Raw genomic sequence first — 7,668 nt, 5'->3', positions numbered from 1 at the left:
TTTCAGTCACATTAATAACAAAAAAGGGAAAAATCACAGGCTACCCAATTTATCCCAGTGCTAAAGTGGACTGCATAGTGATAAGCATTAAATACAAATTTAATTTACATAGACTGCAGCTAAATTGGGAGAGTTCTTCACATTGAATATCCGGATTTTCTCATTATGCACATCCCAGTCCCTAGAGCCCTCCTTAGAAGTTCGTTAGCAGCTCTGATCCCTACAGATCTCTTAAGCTCCCTCTCTGCCCATGCAGAATTTAGAAAACCTGTGGCTTTGGATAATTGCCCATACATTAGACTGTCCTGATTAAGCAGTCCCTACTGTCCCGGCTTTGCTATAAACAGAGTGGCATCATATAAGTAGTAGAGAGCCGCGGAGAGAATCACACAAATTAGATCCTGAAAATGTAATGTTTGTAATGCTGCTCCTCTACCCTGCCAGTGCTTGACCTGCAGAAATACTTGGTCTGGTTTCTTCTTAATCACTTCCTATGAGAGAGCTTCTGTCATAACCAGTACTGCAGTGGTCACAGCTTTCTTACACTGGGAACTGAGAAACTTCAGCTGGAACTTAAATAAGCTGTACTAGTGCTTCCCAAACCCCGGCACTGGGGACACAACCCGCTGAAGGGCTGTGCGACATATATATACATATGCTTATCCGTTCCTGCCAGGGTAGTCAGATCTCAAGAGCTTTAGATAGGTAGTCACTGAAGCCTAGACTGAGTACCAGCACTGAAATGTGGGCTTACCAGCAAGTTACTATCCCTGGAGTTCTTCATTATGAGAACCAGTCATTAGATGGAAGATTATAAATATTGTTGAATTTAGATGCCAGTTGTCTGGCAATTGCTGTGTCTGAGGCTGCTGGCATGGTTCTGCAGGCCTCCCGTGCTGTGCTGTCTTCTCAAGCCCTCCCAGGAGCTGTCTGGAGGAAGGGTAGTCAAGCCTATTGCATCATATTCAGAAGAAAAAGAGAAAAGTGGGTAAATAAACTTCTTAAAAGTACTTTTGCTTGTCTCAGGAGCTGGGCACCCCTGACATGGTATATTGAAATAATAAACTAGGATGCTGTCCACAAAGCTGTGATCTCTTTAGAGATGCAGATTTTTCCCATAAGCGATGATGTTTTCCAAACCTTTTAAATAATTCAGTCAGAAGCCAGAATGTAGAAGACTTTTAAGTAAAGAGTGTCAAGTCACTTTTCCTTATTCATCTTGGTCCTATTCTTAAGTTCTTGCTGTGCATTTTTCAGGGTTTTATTTTTATGAAGCTGCTTGTTTGGGAGAGCTCAGACAATTTTTGGGCCTGTTAAAAAACCTATTTCATTAGATTTTTTTCTCACTGTTAGGCAAACTGAAAAAGTAGGATATTCAGTTCTGCTAAATCAGCTCTCCAGAACCTCTCCAGCTCTCCTTAGTTTTTTTCTCCAGAAAAACTTTCTTCAGAAAACACGATCCATTAGCGTGATGTCTGCTAATCCCTCCCTACCATTGCAATCACTTTCTAAATGTGTCGGCTCTCAGTAGGGATAGGAGGGCATGGCAACTCTGCGTGCAGCTCAGGTCTTTCAGCTCCAATCCATCTCACCTAGGGGTAGAAGGTTCATTTCACCCAACTTTACTCCTGACGCTGAACAGTGCTGATGGTAAAACCCCCACCTTGTTGTTCCCAGCCAGAAGAGCAGTGGTTGCTAGTAGGACAGTTTCTAAAATTAGGGAAAATCTAGGAATCGTGCTATAGGATGCAAACTCTGAAACACAACAGGGAAACACAGAATTTTGGATGGGGAACATATGCAATACTGTTGTGCATTATATTGATTTGTGTTACATTAATTAATGTGTGTATATGTAACACAATAATTTAATGTTTCTGTATAATTCTAGCAGATTCAAAGCCAACTTTCTACTGCTCATTCTGTAGAGATTTTTCAGAAGAATTTCAAAGGAGCAGCCGTCTTTCATAATTTCATTGATAAGGCTGTTCTGATTTATCGCTGACATTTGTAATTGCTTCACAGGAGTTGTTATTGCCTTTTCCTGCCTGGATTCAGCTACTGCTCTCTGTCTTTATTGGTCTTTCTATGTTCCAGGTCTGGATGTACATAAGCAGAAAGAAGATTGCTTTCCTGTTCCTTAGCAGCCTCTTGTATCCCCTCCTTCAGAGCAGGCTTTGGGCTGAAATTGCAGTCCCAATGCTCAAGGTTTGTCCCCGCTCACCATCTCCTCTGCCCTTCATCCTACTTCATGTAGCTCAAGGAAGAAATACGCTGCAGTCGGGAATCCAACAGACACAGCTTCCTCTGACATGCTCAGCAGATGTTTCAGTTTTCAGCAGAAAAAGGCTCTTCGAAGGCATTCCTTATTCACTTGAGACCTGTCTGTGGTTCTTGCTTGTTGGACAGAATTGTTCTTACTTTCTGAGAGGATGAGTGCTTGAATGAATTGAACAAAAACATGTACATGTGGAGACATAAAAATCTAGTGATTTTTGTGTTTGCTCACAAAATGTTAAAGTTTGCTAGAAAGAAACTTGCTTGCACAAATGTCTTAAGCTGAATGTAAAAGGATGAGCATATGCAACTGAAGAAAATGTGTTATAAATTAAAAAAAAAAATTGTATGTAATTTTCACAGTTCTGTTGCTCTTTGAACTATTTGTCTCCTTTCTGTGCTTCTCCATATTGTGGTATAAACTTCTGAAGTTGCAGAATTATTTCTCTTAGCTTAACTTTGTACAGAATCTCAGTCCTCATTTCTACTCAGGACCAGTTGCAATCTTCCTAATAAATACTCAGCTTCTGTATTCCCCTAATATTCCAGGCACTCTTGCAGTTTCCATGCAGACAAGCTTGCGTAGTCTTTCGTCTTTGCCCCTTCACATCCATACATGAGCCATAGAATTGCCTTCATCTTGCAGGCTCATGTGTTGCATTTGGAAAGGCAGCAGTGTTTGTAGTTTAAGATGGTAAAACCAGTCAGGCGTTTTCAGTTCTAACCTCTTGTTTTCCTGTGCTTAGGATTTCCTCAAACTTTTGCATCCTTAGGTGACTTTTCTCCAATGCTTGCTTTGTCTCCAGAATTGAGGGAAAATAAAAACATTCTTATTATATGAAGGTTATGTATTGCTGAAGCTTGTAACGTCATGTAACATGCCTTTATAGACTGCTAATTATTTGAAAATGGATTTATATTAATAATGTTGGTAGCTGGGGTGTATTTATTTATCCATATTTTTGAATCTATATATGCCTGTGTGTGAATCACCATGAAGATAAAACCAATATATCTGAGCTCCAATGTGCATTTAATCATAAACATCCAGGAACTGCATTTCTTCGACTGCCTGCAGTAAGCAGAACATAAACCTTGCTAAATGTTCTTCTGTCAGTCCACAAAATCTATAAACAAATTATCTTTGCATTTTCCTTATCTCTTTGCTTAAAATCAGAAAAATTAATAAAGAGAAAAGCTTTTGAATCCCTTGATTTAGAGAATTTATTTCCAGGAATGTTAACAAAGCTGTAACATATGCTGATTTTCTGTTCCTGTAAGCTACAATATTACTCACATATTGGAGTATATCTTATCATGCAAGTTTTGCATAATGACTGAAGGAACACTTCAATGAAGAACAGAGGGTTATTTGTATAGCAGTGCATTTAGGATTTTTAATTTTTTTTTAAGAAAAAAATGCTGATTCATTGAAACCAAAGAGTAAAACAGTACATTTTGATAAATTACCCAGCTGAAAACTACCTTGAATGAATGGACTAAAACACCTTGTTGTGAACATTTTCTTCTATTTGAAAATATTTCTCTTTCCTTCCCTTTCTCTGTTTCTCCCTGTTTCTCTCTGTCTCTTCCTCTTTCTCTCTTGTTCTTGCTCTCTTGCTTTTGGTCTCTTGCTCTCATTCTTTGTCTTTCTCTCATTCCCTCATTCCCTCTTCCAAAACAACCTTTTATTTTACAATTGTCATAGATTCAGAGCTCATAAATGCATGTGAAATATTTTGCTTGATCCAGGCTGAGATCTGTTCTTTTTTCTTCATTTTTTTTTAAGATTCAACATGTTAGAAAAAAGGATCAGAATAATTTTCCTAGTAAATGAATTCAGTTATTCACTCTTAAAATCATTTTTTCCCCCCCTCCATCAGCATATGGGAAGGCTGTTTATGAATTTACTCCCCTTTATGCTTAGATTAGGGTTTGGGGTTTTTTTTCAGGATAACATTAGTGCTAGCATCCTGTAGTACCATTACTTCGTTGCCTATCCCAGTGTTGTTTCTTCTTGGGTATTTGCCAAGAGCCATCATACCTCTCCTCTGACTTCACTCTGCTGAGCTGACAAATCAAGTTCTTGCAATCACCTCACGGACCGGAGGTTCTTCACCCTCTTTGCTGTCTTGGCAGCCCTTTGCCTGACCATGACTGATCAGACTGTACATAATATTCCCAATGAAGGCTTGCCTGCACCTAGGGTTATAGCATAAAATAATTTCCTCTAATAGCATCCCACTGGCCTTTTTTTTCCGGGTGTATATCACACATCTGGCATACAGATATTATGCAATCAAACTATACCCCAAGTCTTTTTCCTCCCACTGCCTCCAGCCATTTGTAGTCCTAACTTATAACATGCAACAGTTTCATTAATTCCAGAGTGTGATCCTCCACATTCTCACACGACATTTAATTCTGTTTCTATTACTCCTGATCCTTAAAGTCATTCTGTTCTTTCTTACATAATATTCCAAAAGTCCTACGTTTTTCATAGATCAGGAAAAGTGTTTCTGGGCCATCTCTGCTATTATTATGCGTTTCTTCTTTTAATGCGGAATTAATGCTCTATTTTGTGCGTATATAGTATTAGGAAGCCCCTGGATGCGTTTAATTGACTGCGCTAAGCGTATAGTGTGAACACTGGCCTTGGTCATACCCGTTACTTGTGTGAGTAGTTTGACACATATGAAGCTTCAGCTCAAGTGGATTCAACAATCCCAAAGTGTCTGCCCTATCCTGGCAGTCATGGGGGCTCTGAGCACACGGCGGCTTTTACCCCCGTACGGAGCTGCAGGGCCTGAGCACAGCTGGGGACTGCAGTATGTGCTGCAGTGCCATCTTAAATCAAGACTTCACGTAGGGAAGGATGGAATTCCTTTCCAAACATGTGTTGCGTCCTGTGCACTTCGAATCTTCATCCTGTTTGTTTAAACCTGCTCTTAAGAGTGCAACATCTTGCTAAAAAGTCAAGCTTACTAAAATCAAGCTTGTGAATATGTAAGTACAGAAGACCTATGTGAACAGGCACATACATTGTTTTGACCATGATAAAATTAACACTTAGTTCTTCTTACCTGACAGGTTAAACAGTCAGGATCTCTAAGTACTCCTTAAATACTTGTGACCTGAAACCTATACTCGCTTGCCTCTACCTGTTTGACTAAGGCAGGGAATCTGACGTTTTAATTGCTTGAAATTGAGAAAAAAAAATGCAAAGAAGCAAACCCCTCTGGTTTTCCTGTTTTCTTTTGGGGTTTGGCACTCTGTTCAAGGAAATGATTTATTCTGTTTGGTCTTTAGAGTCCTGTACAGAAGAGAGATGAGGAACATAAATCTTTAAAATAGGTCAACATCTCACTAATTATTGCTTTAATTAGTGACAGCCACATCATTATTTTTTTATTTTGTTCAATTTAATAGGAGTCAGAGATATCCCAATTTTGTTAATTTGAAAGAAGTTGTGCCCTTGACTTTTCTGACAGGCTTTACCCAGTCGGTCAGATTTCCTGGAAGTTTATGTGGCAAAAAATTTAAATGCTGTACCTTTAGTTTTCCTGCCAAAGCTGCTTTTTTAATTTTATCCACAAATATTAGTAGAATGAACATATATGGTCTAAAGAAAGAACAAATAGCAAAAAGTTCTTAATTAGGTTTGAAAAACAACAGTGAGAAGGTAAGAGCTTTTTACAGTGACCTGTATGCTCACTGAAAAATGTTCTCTGAGTTGATTGCCTCGTACGCTGGATGTATAACAGCAAATCAAATATCTTTAAATGGTCCAAAAATACTTTAAATACCTCTAATAGATCTAGTTAGTGAGATCTGAATGGTGTATGGAGGAAGTCAGGTTCAGAAAAGACTGAACAGTTCTTTTACGCAGGTTATACAAAATGACATATCACAGTGGTGTGTCATAACCCTCTGAAGTAGGGAAGACCTACGTATGTTATATTTTTCCACGTTTCAAGCACTGTAAAGATGTCTTCAAAGAATTCTGTAATTCTCTGCTAGAATTGCTGAGAAATTAATGTTATTGCCTTGCTTACTAACTCCTTTACCAGCTGCATTCATTAAGATCAGTTTAAATGTGCACTAGTTAGTTGCTGTGAATGGAATATTTCATCTTGTATTTTCTTGTACACAACACTTACACAAAAATTGTGACAGAGTTAACAACCTTAGAGTAGATTTGAAGTAATTTTCCACGAGTATTATGTGTGTATTTAAGCTGATATTATTTAACAGGCAACCTGTACTTTCACTGCCTAATAAGCAGAATTACTTTAATACAGCAAATTATAAACCAACCTTAGCACGAACAGCACATGAAGTTAATTTGGTAGTTTCCTGGTGCTAATCAAATTGTCCCTAAGTTACATTTTCAAATATAGTAACAGTGTATTTCAAATTTTGTATTTCTTCCCTGTTTTCTGATTGTGGGGCTTCTCTAGTCAGATTTTTTTAAGACTACTTCAGACACACAAATATTTAATATTAAGAACTGCTGTACTTTTAATACCCACCATACTATTAAAGCAGTTCCTGGTAAAGAGAGAATTCATTCATGTTAGACTGCAAATTACTATCTCTATTATCTCACTCCTTAGTTATTGCGGTAATTATCAGTATCAGCGGAGCTAAGTAATACAGAAGAAATATAGGGAAGCTTGTGCAGAGTGTGAAAATGAATCTCATGCCATACCTTGCTGGCTGGCTCATCCACTCTCCCGCGCTGTGGCAGTCGCAGTCGTGCGCCAGGCCTTGAAGCACCGGGCGCGGTGCTTCTCCTCTGCATCTCTCGGGCTGCTGGGGCAGGCGCTGCAGGGTGGAGGCAGTGGGAGAGCGCTCGTTCTGCTGGAGGGCTCGCTGTGCTTGTCGCCTGACTTACCTGCACTCTACACCTTTCTTAGCCACCGCCTTGAATACAGGAGGACAAGTGAGACAAAATGAAATGTTGGCATTTAATCAGCCTGGTTCATAAACTAAATTAAAGGCTTAATTTTAACTTTTTTTGAAGAGGACTGGCCTGTCTCTGTAACCGGGCAATACTTTGACTTTGCCTCTTGCTATAGCAGGACTGCTTGTCCCTGAGTGAAACCGATGCCCCAGGCCGCCTCGACAGCTGTAGTAAGCCGGTAGTAGCCCATTTCCCTTCATATTTTCGTCTCACAGCTGTTATTCTACAGGGCTGAATTTACGTGAGAGGGATAGCCTCGGTTTCCATCGGGCAGGCACGAAAAGATAACTGTTCACCCTCGACGTTGCCAAACAGTTAGAGTGACGTGCGTGTAACCTTCTAAAGCAGGTTTCGATTCCGAATGCTGCTTCTAAATTGTTCAGACTTGAAGTTCCTCGAGTTCCGCCGCGGTGGCGCGGAGGGAG

Source organism: Pygoscelis adeliae, unplaced genomic scaffold, assembly GCF_000699105.1.
Source record: "Pygoscelis adeliae isolate BGI_AS28 unplaced genomic scaffold, ASM69910v1 Scaffold329, whole genome shotgun sequence".
Lineage (NCBI taxonomy): Eukaryota > Metazoa > Chordata > Aves > Sphenisciformes > Spheniscidae > Pygoscelis > Pygoscelis adeliae.
The sequence above is the reverse complement of the archived record's forward strand: the minus strand, read 5'-3'. Positions refer to the sequence as shown.